This window comes from Spodoptera frugiperda, chromosome 8, assembly GCF_023101765.2.
Source record: "Spodoptera frugiperda isolate SF20-4 chromosome 8, AGI-APGP_CSIRO_Sfru_2.0, whole genome shotgun sequence".
NCBI classification, from domain to species: domain Eukaryota; kingdom Metazoa; phylum Arthropoda; class Insecta; order Lepidoptera; family Noctuidae; genus Spodoptera; species Spodoptera frugiperda.
The window spans coordinates 3,532,910-3,554,153 of NC_064219.1; the positions used below are offsets into that span (position 1 = coordinate 3,532,910).

The 21,244-nt window shown below is 36.4% G+C and overlaps 1 protein-coding gene across 4 annotated transcripts in view; it reads left to right on the forward strand.

Moving 5' to 3' along the window:
- Nucleotides 1-21,244, forward strand: part of LOC118275652 (homeobox protein prospero) — a 100,808-nt gene that overhangs the window by 25,406 nt on the left and 54,158 nt on the right. For all 4 annotated transcript variants that reach the window (XM_035593706.2, XM_035593705.2, XM_035593707.2 and 1 more), the window contains exon 3: nucleotides 8,986-9,044. The gene's annotated coding sequence lies outside the window, so the exon portion shown is untranslated. The remainder of the gene's footprint in view (nucleotides 1-8,985; nucleotides 9,045-21,244) is intronic.

A 21,244-nucleotide genomic window follows, 5' to 3' on the forward strand; every position in this document is an offset into this window, starting at 1 on the left:
TATGTAGAACGAAACGAAAAGATAAATAAACGGAGATCAATATTATTCTAACGTAACGCCTATAATACTAGATGACTTCGAATAGGTAACGCTTATTACTAAACAACACACAGACTTAAAACAAACAAAATTAAACTAACAAAATTCGAACAATAATGCAAAAATGAATCGCGAAATAAAAAAAAAGCAGCGCAAAAACTAATTCCTCCTTCCATTCACGTCCACATATTGTCTTTGGTCGGCGTTCTGCCCGTCCACAGGTAATCAAAGGTGCACAACAAAGCCTATCTCTGGCTTTTTGAATGCGTCCTTTGCTTCGTCGGACTCTCGTTTCATTCATATCTCAGTAATTGGCTTTTGATTTATATTGACGTACTTTAAAATATATATGTCTGCGCCTTTAGTCTTTTGTTTCGTCTCAGGTTTATGTGTTTTAGCCTTTTAAGTGTTGTAATTAATATATGTATTGTCTTTTTGTTCCTAATTTTGTTTGTGTTAATGCTTTTGAAGTAGTGGTGAAGATGAATACTAGAATTTTATGCATTCGATTTACTTACTAGAATTTTATTATCAAAAACTTGATTATTTTTTTTACATCGTGTGCTCTATCTAAACGACTTAACATTGACTTACTCATCTCCCTTCTATTTAACGTTTTCCGCCCAAAATAATACCAACCAACACTTGATTAAAACCTCGAAATTCTTACATAACACCTAATACAGCGGTCTCATTTACCCCAACCCCAACCCTTCTTAGTTTAAAAGAAAAACCACGTACGGCTTTAATTTCCTGGGCTAGTTTTGTAGGAAATGGGCAGCGGAGTGTAGTCACTCATACCTAGCCTACCTAGGGTACCTAGATACCTAGACTCGTAGGCGAAACTGGAAATACAGTAATCTGTGGCCGAGAGGAATTCGGTTTTTGCACCCACATCGACATACCGTCGGTAGGACGGTGGTACATTACGTGATTCTGTGGAGTAATCTCTTTACGTTTGGCGTTGTGATCTTTGATGAATTAGTTCATCAGTTTGTTGCCTTTGTGTGTTATGTTTGCATGTAGTGGTAGGTATGGAACATATTATGTCACCGTCAAGAGTATATTTTCTTCGCGCGTTTGTAGTTAGAGCCGATTAAGGAGCTTAAAAATTGAGAACTTGAACTAACAAGAAGAATACAATGTTTATTTAGTTTAATACGTGTAGTGAAGTGTATTACAGTATTTTTTTTATTCTATGACATATATGGAGAGATTGAGCCAATGAAAAATATCTACAAGAATACAAAACATATTACTGGAAGTCATGAAATCGATACCTCTTTTTTATAAAATACCAAAACACACATCAAAACAAACTTCCGACTTCAAACAAAACAGAAGACGCGTCAAAAATTTGAATTTAACCGCCGCTGCGCACGCGTCACAACGCCCCACGGCACAACCCCCGCGAAAGGTGCGCATACGCATACGAACGAGGGGACTCGCCCCTATTATCTTTAACATTTCCAAGTCTACAAGATAAAGCCAAGGGGAGCAGGGGGTGATTTTCTTTATTCTTCACCCGATTTTATTATTATTTTTTTAGTTATTATTACTGTGATTGTCGAGCCACGCGTCGCGTGCGCACATGTCGGCCGACCCCTGCTCTAAAGCTCTTACTTGTTTGAGTATTGTTCGTGGATTATAAGGATACATTAGTGGTTGATAAGTTTTGTATTATTATTACGATATTGATATTAACCTTTCATGGTGAATTTCCAAAAAGTTAATACCAGTTTCTATTTGAAAAAATAGTCCAAAAGGTCGATCCAAAAGTGCAAAGATGTTTAGCTTTAATTGATATTATAAAGATCAAAACTGCACCTTGTAGGTCCTTTGAATACAAATCTTGCGCGTGAGCAAAAAACTAAGATGCGTCATCCGGTATTGACAAGTAGACCCACTACCAACAATGCTACGTAGACATTTTTTGCAAAATTTTCTGTGAAAGGAAAAGAATCTTTATTTCTTCATTCTTAAAGACGAAATTCTGGATCGAATTGACGGCAAAACAAACTACTTTGACTGTTTATTGACATTTTAAGAACGAAGTAAATCACACCTTGTTTCCAAAAGGAAAAGGTTGATTTTCTTATAAACCACCTTCGAAGAAAAAAACGTCTTTACGAGACCGACCAGCTGATTTTACGCCCGCACCTTACGATAAATATTTATAGTAAAATCTTCACAATGTATTCCGAACTCTAATTCCTTAAGATAGAGCTTTAAACAGCTTGAAGCGTTACATCCTTGTAAGGTGGTTCACGTCTTCGTCTTGTGACTGTTAATATAGGAAATTCTACTTTATATGGTTGGGATAAGATTGGTTTTTGATGTTTATGTGGTAAAAGGCACGTGTTTGAAAAGATAACATCGATGCACATGCTTGATCCGGCACTTAATGTGTTTTGTGGGCGTATCAAATGTCTTCACGGTTACCGACCAAAGGTGGCGCCTCGAATCAGTGTCCAGGTGTTCAATCCCGATTTGTTTTTACAGTTCCTTTTTGTTTTATTGAAAGTGAATTAGGATTTGTTGAGAATAACAGAACTATTCTTTAGATATGTTATGAATTTGAACATATATACTTTATAAGTTTTTATACTGACATGGTCACTAACACTAACATTAGAACTTAAGACGGGGATATTTATCATGTTTATCACGGATGAACTGTGATCATGGCGCTTGCAACAGTGCCAAAATATCGAAAACTCGTAGACATAAATAAACATCCCGTCTTAAGTTCTAATGTTAATCTTTACTTTAGTTACTTTTGTCTTATGAAGAGAAACATCCAAAAAATCCTACATAGTGTTAATAATACCACCAAAAATTCAGCACAAAATTGCCATCTCCCAAAAATGTTACCATCTCCCAATAAATGCCAAGTAGACGTACAATATGGCAATAATCCTGCAGACAGCGTACTAAGCACCCACTACACTACAATACACTACAATAGCTGCTTACCCCTCGCACCTTTGACCCGTCGCTTGCGCAGCTGCTCGAGCGCCCAAGATGGCGGCGAGGGGTGCGCATCGCGATCGATAAAGTTACGTGCGCGAATTTAAGTATTTTGGATTTTTGTGAAAAATATTTTTAGAAAAATCTTATGAAACTAGGTTTTTAGAATTTTACTGATATTATATTAAAGACTGGATTTCGCAAAGAAGGAAATAATTTAATCTTCCTATATTTAAGATCTTGAACAAGGCTAATGAAATTTTAAAAACTGGTCATTGTACATGATTATCAATGTAAAATGTTTTTTTCTTTTTATGTGATAACAAAAAAAGCCACAAACTTAATAGACTCCTTAATTTTTTACCAACAAACACATTGCAAACTTATCAAAAGATCATTAATTTTATCGATTATTATTTCGCTACCGAAACAAACGCATCCGAAACTCGATACGTTCAAAACACACAATAGGAAGACATCCATCCATCATCCGCAAAACATCTTTTGCAACGCACGCGCCCCACAGATGCGCAAACGCATTCGCTGCAATAAAATAAAGAAATCCTTCAAAATTATTCGTACACTCCCCTATGAGAGATGCGTACAATCATCCTAATTTCTATACTTATGTATATCGATTTGACATCTGTTTCAAAAATGGAATTATCTATAAATATGTTTATCTGGACTTTAAAAAGACATTGTGACCTTTAGAGTTTGGCACTCTTTCGTACCAATATTAAAAAAAAACCTGAGTCTAGAGTTGACTACTTCCTAGCTACTAAAGATACAATAGTATTGACGTGATAAAGAGCTGATTTATAACCTTATTTACTGAATAAATAATTGTCATTTATCGATTTATCTCCAGATTTTGTCTCCATATCGATTGTTTCTCCTTAAGATTTCAATTCAGTACTTTCTTCATCTCAATGAGTCCCGTATTAATTTACATCTTTATGAAACAGTTATGCTGATACACAAGGTGTAAGTAACACATTTGTTCCGCGGGATAACTCATGTCACTCACTCGTACATAAAACCACACATTGAGCTACACAAAACCAGTTTATCTTGGTCTTATGTTGTATAATCTCTTCGTACATTCGACGGTCAGTTTATATTGGTTTTGTTTAACTTGATATGTGCGTATCATACGGCTGTACGCACCGGGCACGCGACATTTTATCCCGGAATAGCTAAAGGTGCAACGGACCCCTTTCTCCTTTCCTCTATTATTAAACCATGTATCGACCCTAGAAATACTTATTATAAGGGCCTCAACAATCGATCGATTTTAACAATTGACGGCAACCCTAGCTTTGAGGTTCTGATCTTATTATTTTTAAATCTCGAAACTGTGTAGGTAGGCAGTTCTTTATGGTTGAGTTGGAGTTTGATATAATCTGTGGTGTATTTTTTTTTATATGTTTGCTATAGAACAGATTAAATTAAGAATTTTCCACATTTTTTAAGATATGACTGTTATCTTAATGTACCTAGGTATGGATGTATGTATGTGATCCCATTTCTACCAAAATAAATTAGATAGTTAGGTACAATTAAAACATCAAGGAAAATACTTATATGGATATGTTTTCATTCTACAATCTATATAAAATTCTTAAAATAATAATAATATGCGTCACTAAATTAATTGATGCGGAAAAAAGTCTAAACAACCTTCTTTTATTTACGTCATACGAAGGAATTTAATCGAAGTCATGAATTTTAGACACAAGTATTCCTGTTTTCATAATTTTAATACATTTCTACTAATTTTATTATAACTGTCGTGAGACATACTAAATTAATTATCATGTTATCGGTTTACTCACGTAACTGTTAAGCAGCGCGACAATCGCTTCGTCGTGTATTGCGGAATGCTGCTCATGAAAATGAGCCTCTAGCATGGCTTGAAACTAGTCGAGTTCCTCGTCAAACAGTTACGTGAGTAAGCCGATAACATAGTAATTAATAATTTCGACTAAAATAAAGTTTTAAAATACATATTTCCATTTAAAAACTTCATGACATTCTTTTTCCGTTTTCCAACTCAAAAGTGTACAAAAGAAACTACTTTTCCCATCTCGTCTCGTTAATAAATCTTCTTTTTATTCTTTATTGAGATTTTTCCTTTTTGCGTCCATTAGGTAAAGGTACACTGTCCATTGAATCGTAATAAAAAATGTGCTTACGGTGTAAAAAAGTGGCTCTACTTTGATGATACGGCCAGGCTTCGCTACATAGTGTATAAATTATATGCACCTAAGTATATGCGGAAAGATATGTGTGCAAACAAAATATTTCCTCGTTGAGTTAATAGGAGGGATTTGACATTTTAATTGGTAAATTCCTCGCTTAAACATGGACGCTTGAAATGGTTTAAGAAAAAGACGGTTTTTAGGAAGTCATAAGTTTGGGAATATTTCAAAAATATTGTGAAAAAAAATCCGCAATACGATAACTAAAAATCGAATGCAATAAAGCTAGGAGGTATAAGTATGATTGGAGCATTAATTCCACTAAGTATGTCAACGTCAACAACATCCATATTTTAAGCTGAAAACGCCGAAAAACCTAAGAACTTCAATCAAAGTGGTAATGCGGCAAAGCACTCGAAATACCGCACAGTCGATCTCCTGGCCATTAATTAGTCGCTCCCGGTATCGGAGTCTTAATCAAGCATAAAATTAAAACTTGGCACACGCCGAGCCCACAGAAGTAAGGGTGTGTCCACACGTACCTTATGGCACGGCAATTTGTTCAAGACATCTGGTCTCACACCTGCCCGAGCGCCCGACTTCACCCCTCGTATGCTCCATACCGATACTGCAACTACAAACATAACGCAACACCCCACTCTTATATTAAATGCATTATCTCCTCAGTAATAGAGTCTAAATTAGCTCGCATGACAGCAACGATAACTTTGCCCGTGTATTATGGTTTTGGCACAAGGTCCAATGCCCCCGCCATTCATCGTAACATACACTATTAAAATTCGGAAATGACGGAACAGTTTTTCGAGTTGCACCGTCGCAATTCAAGTGTGAATTTATGATGGAAAACTGCTATGTTTGCTCATTAGAAAGTTTTTTTTCCGAAACTGTTTGTGTGTTTGTCAATCGTCGGTAACGGACGTATTTCAATTAGTCGGTCCGTGTGTGTTTGGCCGCGCTAGTCGCCCGTCAATCTCCATAGTCGGGCTGTCTACAATCTCGGCGTAAACACGCCGTACGTTCATTCACCCACACACGCGTCTAAGACGTCGGCACACTAGCGTGCGTGTGTGCGTGCCCATTCAAGACGAGGAGTCCTTACGTCGCATCCGGTGACGTCACAAGTCTTACGACCGACCGTGTGAACGCGCCCCAACCTGTGTTTTGACAATTCCGTTGACGAGATAAGTGAAGGGTTATGTTATGTATAGTTTATCATGTAACATGTAATTTTCTTGTCGACTTCCTTGGTTTACTTGTGTGTTTTGATTCGTATGAACTGTCAGTCAAAAGTCGAACCCTAACATACCGCCTGGCTATCAGATTACATCTTTTTCATTGGCAAATTGCTGTATTATACAACATCTCCTGTTATAAAATTACTGAAGCAAAAAAAGCCGTTATTTATGACCTTGTTCTTCACAATATGGAATGGCTTCCTGTGACAACTCTTGCAAAAAACCATTAAAATTTAATTTGTCTCCGCAGGGGTCTAAGGATGCGGGACGATACTGGTAATTTGGTGTAAGTAGTCCAATATTGGCCTTTGTGGGAATGTGGGGCAAGTAGGCCAATCGTGGGCTATTGTGGGGCCAAGAATAGTTCCTTGTAACACAGCCCGCATCCCGCGAATGTATATTAATGGAAGAGTACTTGTCCTTGTCGGCCGTTTGTGACTCTTTCTGCGTGTTTATTGATTTGATAGTGGAGTTTGCAGTCTTGTGTGTGTTTAGAAAATCTTTAACTTTATATTTACTGCAGACAAGACATATAGAAAAAGGAAGTATCTTGAAAACTGTTCTTAACTACACAATGTTTACTGAACTGTTTTCCCTAATCATCTCTACAAAATTGTAAAGAACCTCTTAAGCTGTTATAGGTGACATTAAACGACATACAAATTTTAACCAACCTTTAAGTATAACCACGTAGATACCTATTTACTTTGTCACTGTTTCTAACATTTTAACATTATATGTTTTGGAATAAATAAAACTTAACTAAAATCAAGACAGACCTCTGAATCGGGCAACGAATTAACAATACTACCAATGCCAACTAAATTACCTTAATAAAATAAATCTCCTTTAACTAAGATCTCGATAGAAATCGAAAGTGCCACAAAAAGACACTTTTTGTGACCAAAAGTTAAATAAAAACATCTGCAGGTTTTGGTACAAATTGTGCAAACTATTGATCCTTTATACAGCTAATTTGACACGTATACAACCTCTTTGGAACACAAGTGTTGTAAACCCAAACGGTGTTGATACGATTAATAAAAGAAAACAGATGTTTTTGAAAGAAATATTACAAATCTTTAGGGTGTTTTTCTACCAGAGATGTGCTATGCTACGTTGCTGTGAATGCGTTTGGCTTCCACCAATCATATTTATTGGTACACATAGCTTACCATTGTTCGAAACGGACTCAGTGAAACTATGTTTTTTATCTGGAAAGATGCGTGCTCATATATAGGTGACATTTAACGACAAATAGATTTTGACCAACATTTAAGTGACATCTAACAGTATAAGTAAGGGGTTAATTTAAGTGTTTCCTCACGCTAAGTAACTTTAAATTAAGTGACAGTTTAGTGGTGATTGACAAAAACAGCCATTAATCACCTATTAATATCACAAACTCAAAACTTCTAAAAAAAAATATTCGCCAATATAAGTACAGTACGCATCAATAGCATCAGGCCTACCTCTTAAACAGCTAACAAATGACTTCCTGCCCTTAAGAGTAGCATTTACCTGACAATTAGCCTCTTATAAGACCCTTAATAGGCCATAAACTATCAATAGTGTGCCCCATAGCATCCTATAACACCTGGTGGTAATATAGAAACATCTTTCGATGCCTTTTTGGAAGTTATGATTTATTTATCGTAATTTATGTGAAAAGTACTCTTAAGCGACGAGCATGCGAAAGACGTATGTATAAATCGTAGCAATTGGTCTTCAATTATATTATCATTGTGAGGTTATGTATGTATGTATGTATTATGTGAAATTCGTAAAAATACTGGGTTAAATGTAGATTAAGAAATTAAATACAGTGGCATTACGTTCTATAATGTAAACCTCTGCCTACCCCTTCGGGCATTAAAGGCGTGACGATATAAAAAAAAGAAATTGTGGAAACCACTATAGCGCGAAGTACGCATATGAAATAATGGAATATAATGGAAAAAAGCTTATAAACATGACCGAGCATGAGTATCTCAATAATGAGTTTTTCGAATTTTTCAACATATTGTTCACAATCATAAGTTAAAAAAAAAATGATTAATTTTGTTACAGTTCAATGAACTTAGACTTTACCCTAAAATATCGAATATTTAAACTTTGATATAACTTTATAAGTACCAATAGGGGTAATTCACCGAAAGATTGCCTTTATCGACCTTTATCGGAAGAAACAAAAAACTCTATAGATTTCCTACGGCACCGCGCACGCGTACGCGCCGGGTGGCCGCGCACGTGCCCACCCCTATCCGATCGATATCGATAAGTAGTGTTGTACCTTCTTATCGATTCTCTGTAGACCGGTGGAAAATATGTGTTAAAATTGGTTATGACTACTTTTTACGTGGCTTCTGATCGATTTTATCTATTGTTTTGTTTATTTTTTTTCAAGCTTATTGTGTGTATAGTCTTCTAAAACAAAATAGTTGACGAACAGAGCGACAAAATAGTACTAAAGTTAGAAAATAACAAAATTAACAAGTCTTTTTATATCTTTTCAGATCAAACGCAGGCTACGGGCAAATTTCGCAGCGGATAAGATTTCAAAATCATATTAATGGTAAGATAGTTTTATTGTTAACGACATTAACATATCAACTGTCTAATTACCTAACTAGCAACTTTCTGAAATAAACCAACCGGACTGCGGACTTAATAACGAAACTGAAACGAAATAATCTTTCCGATCCACATAGCATTTTCCACTTAGGAAATATTTCATACGAAGTCAATACGCTAATCAAATTATCTCAGACACCATACGCCGCAAATAAAGTAGGTACAGTTGAACAATAAAATCCAATTTCGATTCTGACTTGACCAACCTTTTATAATTCCTTTGTAACGTACGTACGCAGTTTTAGGCGGTATGAACCGGCTAGCACCGGTTTTCGCCGGCCGAACGCCGGAATAAAACCGGGTGAATTTCGTACATATACCCGTATTTTGTCTGCGGCCTGACAGGGGTGGACAGGGCATGAATTTTCGAATAATCAGACGTGCATATGTGCCAGCCACTTATACCATAGACCTATGTGATGTGCACTTGTCGAATGTCATAAAATTGATTGTCATTTCATGATAACAGGGATGATGACGGGGTATGAAAATTAAAAATCTATTTAGTCAGTTAGGTAATGAAAAAATATTAGACACGTATTTTTTTATTTTGTCATATAAGGTAACAATACTTAGATAAAACGAATCAAAGTTGGAGGAGCAAGTATGTCATTACTACGTATAAATCGTACCTGGAAGTGACATCACGCGACATTTTAAATCAATTTCTTTAAAAGTATTTGTTTGCGTAAGAAAATAAAATATCATAGAATGTTTTAAAATAATCTACAAGACGGACATTAAAATAAACATTAGTCATCTACCCTATTACTTTAATAAGAAGTATATGACATACTATAGGTATTATATACAAGTGTATGACGAACTATAATAAATCTATTTCACTTCATAATGACATATAGTAGACAATAATTTTACCTTATTATGTCAACCTGATATCTCCATATTTATTTTTGTTATTCCATTAAACTTATTTTAAACAATCTTTGAAGTTATTTTTGTACTTGTTCCTATTATTTATTTACTACAAATACATTATTCTACTTAAACAAAGTCTTTTGTTATCATTTTATGTATTATCCATTATTTTAAAACCCAGTCATAGACAGGATAAACCGAATGCATTTAAAGAATTTATTTGTTGTTTATTTTCATTATCCTTAATATTATCCTTTAAGTAAGTATATAAAAAATATAACACATATTATATTTAAAAAGCTAGATATCAGTCAAACATTACATTTTTAAATAAAAAAAAACCATTTTACAAAATAACCGATTTCACTGAAGAAAGACAGTTTAAAAAAACATTAAAGGGATCAAATTGACTTTGATTTCGAAAGTCGATGTTTCTCATTATTGTTTGTTTCTTATTTAACACCGACCTCCAAAATTAAAGTTATTTTGACCATTTTAGTGTTCTTTTTAACCGATTTTCTTCAATGAAGTCAGTATTTTTTGTATAAAGATTTTTCTTATTATTAAATAGAATGTTTGAATGACACCTAAATCACAAATACAAATTGACTAGTGTTAATAAATTCAGGCTGTAGTTCTCCATAAAAATAGTGCTAATACGACTCATATTAGTAGTTTAGTAGACGAGATATGACAGTAGAGCGGCCATCTTGTTTTTTTGTTCCGTTCCAGAAAAGTTTTTAACATTTGAAGGGAACAAATTTTCCTAGCTATCCTTGTTGACGGTACAGTCAACAGAAATAATGTTACGTTGATATTTTGACTGTTACTGTCGTACTTTTGTTTGTATAGTTTTTAAAAGCCTGTTTATTTGATGGATAGGTTAGTTTTTCGTTGAATGAAGCAAAGTTTTTGACGGTGTCACTCGAAATTAGGCTTATTTGCTTTGATGTATAAATAAGGATGTTGTTTGTTCTTCTTTTATGTTGATAGAGTTGATAATTGTTTGATGTTGTCGACTCATTGTGAATTGTATTCTCTTGTTGATGAACCCATTCTCAAATGTGAACCATTCTTTAAAAACGCGATTTTTTACCATATTTTTTTCCTTTTATTGATTTATTCATGTTCAAAATCTATATCTATTACATAATAATGTCAAAACCTACTCTTTCCAAGAAAACCACATTCATAATATATATTTAGATATTTCGCACAATCATCACAAATACGTAGAAAAATGAGTTATTTTTACCAAATTCAAAGGAATCTAACAGATAAACATTCAGTATTTGTTGGTAAAAGGTCGTAATTAACAGTTGTAGGCGATAAAACCAGTACATTAATCAGGTGTACAGTTTTGAGCATCGAAAAGCCACGTTTTAAGCTATCGACGCCGTATCAGTGTGCAGTCATCGTGAATTCGAGGCGAGCCGGACGGGCTACTGAAGACGAGAGTCGTGAAATAATTAATTTATGATTTAAATGTATGAAAATTTAGCTTTTCTATGAGAACAAGTCAATATAAAACGTATTTTAAAAAACTGTTAACTAAAAACACGTGCAAACCTCAATTTATTTAAGTCAATTAATATAACTAAAACCTTTCTCCTTAGTCTGAAAAATACTATGCCGAAAACCGTATCAAAAACGGTCAAACGCAGTCAGAAAATCGCGCATAAACATACATACAAACAGGTAAAACTGAAAACCTCGGGCATAAAAGTCTCTTTTATCAATTGATGTATCAGGAAAACTAATTTATCATTTGAGAGAGTGCTCTATACTATAGTTTCTACTCCAATATAGACCAAAGACGTATCAATGTGATAAGTGGTACTTACAAAACCAAAATCGTCTGCAAGAACAAACTATAGTTACAAAAACCACAAAACCTAAAAAAAAGACTTTTCCATAGCAAAACATGTTCGTACAACTGAAAACTACACAGCACAAGCGTTTACCCTCGCACTCTATGGCCCAACTTTTCGCCATAGATAAGACATGACGTGTCCGTTATGAGTTTCTGATCAGAACCTTGCGTTTGGTACCGCCCACTGACTATACAGTAACAGTACGGTAACGAACGCTTTTCAAAATAAGAATTGGGGATTCGTTTTTTGAATTGTGACTATGATGTTTGTGTTTTTTTTGTTTTTGTAAATGGAATACTTTATGTATTTAAAAAAAATATAGCATCATGAGTACTCGTGTACTGGTATTAGTGAATTCAACTATCAAGTTTTTATTAATAAGATTATTACGCAATTTCTAACTAGAATTATAGCTGTACGGTTGAATAAATATAGACAAAATGAAAACTCTTTATTACCCGATCAAACAATATTCTCGGAATAAAGTAGATGTTAAAATTTCCTCTTTACAGATATAACAAACAAATATAAAAAAGTCCAATCATGAATAAACATGCAAGTTTACAAACTTGATTGGAAACGCTACAGCGAAAGAAATCAACAATTCATTTTGCTTTAGAGTATCCGATTCCAAATAAAACTTAGCTTATCATGCTCACATACAGGATGGCATACGCTAGAGGCCTAATCAATATAAGTAGGCACTACTCATTCAGACGCTATAATTCCGTTAATAAAAATACAGAGAGGAAGGCTCAAGGGGGGCGGTGGGCCCGGAAGCGCAATGGGCTTCGGAAAATTCACCCGGTGAATGGGAAAGCGCGGCGATAGACAAACAACCGGCCTGACCCCCACCCGCCACCCTAAATCCCCCCCACCTAACCGTACATTTTGAAATAATGCCCCCAACGGCTCTGTTACCAACCCACCACCATTTTCCAATTTTATCGTCCGACTAATATCGAATTTCCAATGTAATTCGAAAAACACAATCTCTATGTTCACTAATAAAGCCTTCCGCCGTCAGACGCACGCATCTTAGTGAAGTTAGCGGAACGCACAGAGAGGTTATAAATCTCGTCGACACGAAATGGCTGACCAGCGCCGTCCCCCTCCCACAGATCTATGTTGCTATAGCGGCTCCGATGCAAAAGTGTGCACCATAAATTTTATACAAGCACCAGTGTGCGGTAAAACTGAAATAGGCGGTTGTGTGTGTGCGAAAATTCGTGTTCGTCCCGTAAGAGGAGTGGACAGTGTCCAGTATTGCTTTGTGTATGCGTCGTGTACCTACGGAAATGGCATCGAGCCTACCAGAGATACGGGAATGTTGCGAATTAATCAAAATAAATTTTATAGTAGAAACACCGCGGCTCATTGACGTGAGGTTAGTTCGACGTCGTTTTAATGAAATAGATGCTCGGCTCACCGCATGCTGTGGTCTGCAGTTCGACAGATGCCTTTTTACACTTTGTTACTTTGTTCTTGCGGCCTTTATAACCATGGCTTGATACTTGCGCTAAATTATTCATCTATAGGCATTTAAAATTTCGTATATAAATACATATTAGACGGCAGGCAATTTTTTTTAATTAAAACCCGTATTGGAATGCAAAATTTAGATAGGATGAGGGCTAAAAATTAATATCGGCAGCGTGTGACCGAGGCTTACGTGTAGCAGTTTTGACAACAAATAGAGGAGAGCCGGCCGGTGACGGGGTAACACGGGTGTCGGCGACGCCGGCAGCCGGCCGCCGTCTCCCAAGTTATCTAATATTACAGGACGTCACCCGAACTCCCGTTCACTGAGCATTTTTCGCGCTCGTTTTACTTTTTTTCTTAGTAACGAAGTAACCGGCCTTTCATGTACTTTCCATTCGGCCGGCTCGGAACGCTGAAAGAAGTGTGAATCGGGCCGTGAGCATCGCCAGTCAGGTGTGCTTAACTCTCAGAGGACGTCGGACTTCCCCCAGGTCGAAGCCACTTAGTCTGCTACTGTCACTAAAAATAACAACTCGTTTTATTTTCGAAAAGCCTACCGTTCCGGCCGGCTGTGCCACAGGGCCGACTCCCGCTACCAAATCTGTAAACCTTTTAGCTGTCAGCAAGCAAACATACAATCTATGTTTGTAAGTTGTTCTGTGCGCGCTGAATAAATGATTTTTGACGTTACGATTAGATTTGCAACATTCATCGCTCGCGTTGCGTGAGCTCCCAGCTCAAATAAATATGTATAGATAGGAACAGACTCGGAATTATTTCGCAGCAGGCTGCTAGTTGCCAGTAAAGTCCACAAACAAGATAACATACCTCCTTTGTAATGAAAACCTAATTGCAATACCGTTTCACTCGTTCAGGGAACAACTGAAAGGGTTGTAGAAGCCAGTGAAAACCTGAAAGGCTATCAGTATGAAAGTGCTCGCACAAATGTTTATGATAACAGTTTGAAACAGATAGTTGTGCAACGCTAGTGACAGCCCTATTGTGAAGAAAGTCTAGATGTCGCGTACACAGACAGGTATAATTGAGTCCAAAAGCGGGGAACCCACACTGACGTAGCCTCGTATTAAGGACGTTATCGGTTACGCACTTATATTTACTCATAAACGTAGCTAAAGCGGAGAGTACTGCACAAAAACGCATCTTCCTCCCCCCTGGCGGGCTGGGCCCTCACCCCCCACCGGCCGGCGGGCGAACGAATACATTCGACTAGCCCATTTGCAATATCGCATTGTGTGAGTGAGTGTACGCGGGCGGTGCGTGCGCGAGTGTGCGTGCGACACACACACACCTAGTTTGCTTAGCTCGTGCGTAGTTTTACCATGTACATTGTACATACATGTACACACCGTATTGGTTTTCTGTACAACCGTTGGGCTTTAACAAATTTCAAATTCACAAAATCGTGATTGGTTGGTATTTTGTTTGTATAAGCGAACGCACTGTGCAGGCCTGGCTTAAAATTTGCTACCAGATAATTCGTTTAGGTATAAAATGATGAGTTTTATCGAATTTTGTTTACGGCGCACTCGTGATTGTGATGTATTGATGGCGGATGACGATTGATATTGTTTGTTGCGCCGGTGCTTGTTTATTAGTATTAGGTAATGGATGAGTAAATTTCAATCATCACTAGAGCGTGACACCTCAAAGACATTGATAAAAAACTATATAGATCCCGCATTATGGGTACAAATGAAGCAATTAAGTGGCACGCGCCCTCCGTCATACGGCGGAAGACAGACGGTCTAATGACGTCTAAGATTCCTAATATCAATTTCTAATAAACCGTTGGAGCGCATCGACGTCATTTCCACAATTCGAATATAGAACGTGACAAGCCGGAAGTGCGCTTTGTGCTCCACAAAAACTAACTAATCAAGCCAAGACTTCCGAATTCGAAATTGAAACTTGTCCACTCATGGTTCCTTCGCCGCCTGCCAGTATCAATTTAAAACTTAAGACACGTTCCAACAGTTATTTGTAAAAAGTTTTTATGTTCTTCCTCTAAATAAAAAACGAATAGAAACAATTTGTCGTTTTTTTTGTTACGTTTCGCCATTAATACGGTCAAGTGTAGAAAAGTTTAACGAGCTTTAACATTTGTTGTCATTAATTATTGTCGAAACAGACGTTATTCGAGACTCATTGCTAATGACTACAATGACCCTATTTTTAGAAATGAATAATCTAAAGACCTTAATTTGATTATAGAATTACCATGGTTTTCTTTCGCAAACCTACAGACAAACAGAACTATGAAAATATATCTCAAAACATTGGAATATAATTTCAAAGAATCATATCAAAAAAAAAAAAGAATCTGTCAAGATATTCAGACCACTCTCTCACTCTTTACATAAAAAAATATTGCATTATAAAATTAATTTATACTATTGATTACTTTAACATACTTTTGAACATGAATGTACTCACACGCATCTAATAATCACTTTTGTTACCACCACGTTTGTTCTACCCTGTCCTACCCTTCTCGTATTCCACCTTCTCAAGACAAAGATCTTCATTCCAACCCATTGTTCACCCAAAAAGGGCGTAAAATTAAAACTAATCAAGCGTTAACCAATTTAAAGCACACGAAACATTGAAAACTCAACTCTAAAGCTATATAGAATAAGGTGTATTAAAACTGCATTAGTAAGTTTGTAAGGGTGATTTCTTGCAAGTCACAAGGGTAAACGTAAACCACATATGTTGCGTTTAAACATTTGTATTACGAGATTGGGGAATACAATTCTTTTAATTAACAAGTTACATCAGTTGTTATTTTGCCAAATCATCTTTGAAATAAAGAAATGCATTGATAAGGGATGATGTTTGACTAACCCCTTTTTGTCAGTAGATGGTACAATAGACTACTAACCTTTGAATTGAACTAATACTTCTACTAGATCCTTTTCAAATATATATGTTCTAAAAATTGATTGTTCCTAATGTATTGAATATCTTCAAATATTGCTACGTAGACGCTACGGACTTGCTACGTAGATGCTACACGTGCTACGCGTCGCTACGTTTTCTTAAGTATAAAATAAGAAACTATTTTTCCTTCTTTCAAGAACTATGAAGGTATAGATTATGGTCTGAAACTGCGGAGTACCTAGAGTAAGAGCAAGTTACCGGGGATCCGGCTCGAAAAGCAGGAGTAGGAATGGGTGTGGTTTTAGTCAGTAAACGTCTGACACTCCCATCGCCTCGCCCAAGGCAGGAGAAGTCATTGGATTATTTTCTCCCGTTACAAAAATGCTAACTTATGTCTCTATCTATAAAACCAATCGTGATCCACAAGCCACAAGCAAATCCATTGAGTGTTGAAACTAAAGTACCTAATCTAAAGTGCTTTTATTACTAAAATAAGTAACTATTATCCCTCACCCACATTAATAATAAACTCAAACAGCAGTCACAATAAAACAATATACATAACTACTAAAACGGCATTTAGAATGTCTTTTGTTTTTTCATTTTTTTTTTTATAATAATGTTCCGTGTCATAAAGCTGAGTTCAGACGCGCGACAGATGCGATGCGACCGGTACGCCACGACGGCAGCTTGCCCAGCCGTTACTCATATAATTATGCGCTAAAAATGAAGGCGGACACTTTTGATATGGGGACGATTAGACGTTCCGTTATTTCCAGAAGTTTTATATCGCTAATGAGTGAGGGAACATGACGGTGATAGTTTTAAATTGTAAGTTGGATTTGTGACCTTTTTTGCTGTATTAAGAAACTAATGTATTATTGTGTGTTTTCAAATTTTCAAAAACATACGATCTCCTTAAAACATACGAGGCCTTTGCCCTGCAGTGGGACGATCATGGCTGAAATGTAAATCTAATACGATCTTCTAACGCAACTTTAAAAACAAATAGCATATAGAAAATGAAAATCAACATCTTTCGTCTACTATCTTATCAAAAACCTGAACTCAACAAGACGCGACATAGAGCCTATATTAACTCGTTTACTAATATACCAATAACCTTCAAACTACCAGCCAAAAGAGCAAACAGAGCCATAAAACATTAAATTTCATAATATTTTCTACGTAAAGATATTCATTACGTAATAATTAATTCATACAATAAGCTTGTAAGCATATTGTCTTCCATTCATTGTCCCGCTTTCCACCCTCAAGACAGAGTAAGCGATTCAAACAGTATGACAGTGTGGACACACCCTAATGACATCCTCGCACGCGATGATTGTAATCTTGAGACGGTTCTAGTTATTATTATGAAATTAAATGTACGATACGGGTTAATGTAAGATAAAGAGTGATAAGACATGATATTCATACATTAAATAAATAAATATGTATATAGAAAAATGTGTTTGTATATCGTCTGTTTGCTTACAACACTGCTTAAGTCATTTTTACCAACTTTACAAGAGACGAAAAAAACTGCGCTGTGTTGCGACGCCAACCGACTTGAGCGCTGTCACTATTTTTTTTAATTACGGCTTCTTAATGGCTTAAATCTATATCATGAGACCAATGGTTCGACGCGCAATGCGCAGCTTCATCCAATGGCATTACAATGTTAAAACCGGCAATTTTCGACTTGAGCGGTGTTGTTAGCTAAGGAACGATATCTAAAACACTGTCTTCATAGAATTGATGACCAAAAGGAAATGGAGAACAAAAAAGCCTCGTCAAACACATGAGGTAGATCTTGAATATCACTAGCCCCATCAACCCTTCACTCTCATGGGAATATTAGCCTACTTAAACAATGTAACAAAGTCCTGACCTGTTTGCCCGAGACGGGGGCCCGTGAGACCGACCGCTCGTGAAACAATGGGCTCCTTAACCGCAGCGACAAAAGGGTTAACTGCCAAGAAATAAGACGGAGCCAAACGCCGTGCGCAGAAAAGGAATTCAGAAAGAGATTTCTTTGCTCTCAAATATTTAAGATTTTATTCCTTGGAGGCTCTTTTGAAAGCAAACGGGGTGCTTTGTTAAGTATTCGTGTTTCTTACACGATTTTTTATCACTAACCTCATTCTTGACAGGTACTAAAATTAAATGTTCTCATGAGAGAATCATAGCAATTTAATATCCGATGAAGAAAAGAAAAATAGGGAGTTAGTTATTAATCTTTCAGTATTATTTACTACATATTACACACACACATCTATTACATCCAAATTCACAATACAAAATAAAAAAACCAATCACCCAATCTCCCTAAAGCGACACTAACGCCAATCTTCAGACAACTTTAAAAAAAAAATCTCTTCAACTTCATTCTATACATCGTTAAGTGATGATCGGCCAATGAGTGGGTAATTGAAGAACATCGCGGTTTCCCCAACAAATCACTTCCTTCCTAACCGGGATACCGCCTAGGTTCACACAATCAAAAAAAGATTTGTCACTTATACTGAACGGAAGAAGCGGTTCCCAGGCGTTGGGCCAACTATTATCGCCCTTGCAACTGGATGACCCTTGAGGGCCACGATCGGGGATACAAGGCCAAAATGTGAGGAGGGACTGAGGATTTTTTTTTGAGGAAATATTCGTAGGTGGTATTTTTCGTAGATAGTTAACTCTACATTAACGCCTTTGAAAGTATATTAATTTCACTACCGTTTATAAAGTTAAGTTTCAATAGACCAAAAGTAGATTACAATATTTCAATTTAAACATTATCTGGTATTACTAAAGGTTTAATTTAATGTTCATTGTAATGTTAAACTTTAATGATATAGGTGTGAAGTTTATTGTTTGATCTAAGTGACAGACCAATCGTTAGACAGAGACGTTTTAATAACAATTATTTTTCTAACTACCAAAACTATCATTGATTTTGTTTCTATTTTATCACGTCAAAAAGTATTTACCAATCAATTTACAGATTCCCATTCAATAACGATCTCATTAAACAAAAATATACTATCTAAGACTCTCTTTCTACGTCTCATATAAGCCCATTTTATCTCATACATCATTAAACCCAATAAAAAACAATTACTCACACAATATATTACCAACCCTCAAACGACTTGAACACAGGAAGGAAGCGTAAGGCGATCGCGTGAGAACGGCGCAGGCGCCGTGTGAAACACACAGGTGATCCTTGCGGTCTACCAGACCACTGTATTGATATTTATTTGTGGTCACAAGTGATCTTGGAACTTGAGGTGCAAGACTGTCGTCTGTGGTAGGGTTAAGGCTCTTGTGTTAGTTTATTTGCCTTGTTATCTTACAATGTGTTTAATTAAAGATTAAAGAAAGTGTGATTTATGTGTGAAGAACTTATGCGGTTGTCTTTCTTAGTTATCGATGGTGTTAAGACGTTTTTAAATGTCTGCTTGTATTTAAATCCAATTAAGAAATGTTTATATTATAACTTTCATAATACATACTAAATTCATTCATATGTTTTTTCGGCTCACTCACGTAAACGTTTGACAAGGAACTCGACTTATTTCAAGCCAGGCTAGAGGTTCATATTCATGAGCAGCATTCCGCGACACAAAACGTGATGACTGTCGCGCTGCTACCGAGTTCCTCATCAAATAATAACGCCGAAAAACATAACAATTAATTAAGAAATGCTCGTTACAATAACTGAACTTCATTCAGTATTAATGCAAAATACCAGTTAAAGACTACAGAGTTTCACAATCCTATTCATTATCAAACTTTAAACATCCACCTGTTACGATCCACACCTGTACAGTGTACATCATCTACAAGTATTACAACTACAAACATAACATATTCAACAACACACTACAACACATACAAGCCCACAAACAAGTTCATACAAGCAATATATCAATTGCAAAGAGGACATCTCATGAGTCCCGACTGTGACTCACTCTCGACTCAATACAAGTAATAAAAAAAAGATCACTATTAACTGTTCCGTATGAAGATAGGATCGACGACCTTAAATGTGGTGTAATTTATATGCTGAAGCGATTTTAGAACTTAACGACGTGATTTTTAAGGTATTTTGAGTTAATTTTTCTGTGGCACTAATTTTGATGGGTGTGAATGTGAAGGAGTATTCAGGTTTGTGTGTTTAGTAGTACTTATTTTATGGTTTTTAATTCGATACCGAAAACCTGAGTTATAATCTTCACCGCTAACTAATTACCGCCCCTATAGGGTGGGTACGTCTGACTGCCACCAACTTAGACCAGCTTGGTGAGGCTGTGCTTCACCGAGACGAATGACCCCCGTCAACCGTCACTTACCTCGTCAATAGGATGGTGTATCCTGTTTTGGTGACTGACTACAGGAATTAACTCTCAAGGCATTACCTTTATGCCATTTTCTTATAAGTTTACAAAATTAAAACACACTATAAAACAACTTTCTAATAAAATAAAACCACAATCTAACAGCACACCACTCAAGGAACACCTCAAAAAAAATATATATTGAAACTTTTTTACCTCAAAAATCTCTCAACTCTTATGCCTTAAGAATTACCGGCAAAGAGCCCATCGGGGTCCACCGGAAGGAATCAGGGGCTGGGGCCACAATCTCGACGTCCGGCGGTACTTCCGGCAGAGCAAGGCGTGACGCGCGCTCCCCGTGACCTGTGCGCACGCGCCGGTTTTGTTGTTAATTACGTACGTGCACTGATTTCACAGCCGTAATGTAGTTGGACAACAAAAAATACGCTTTCCGGTACTAATTATAGGGAGATTGTACGAATCGATTTTTTTTTTTCTGCTTTTGTTTTTTTTTGATAATTATGAGCCAGTTTAGAATGGTGTGTTTACTGTTACTTTTAATATAGGAGCTTTAAAAATAGTACAACTGAAATATTTTAAAGACAACTTACCATCACGTCTCCGGTCTCGACCTTCATTTTTAAATTGGAAGAAATATACTCTCCGAA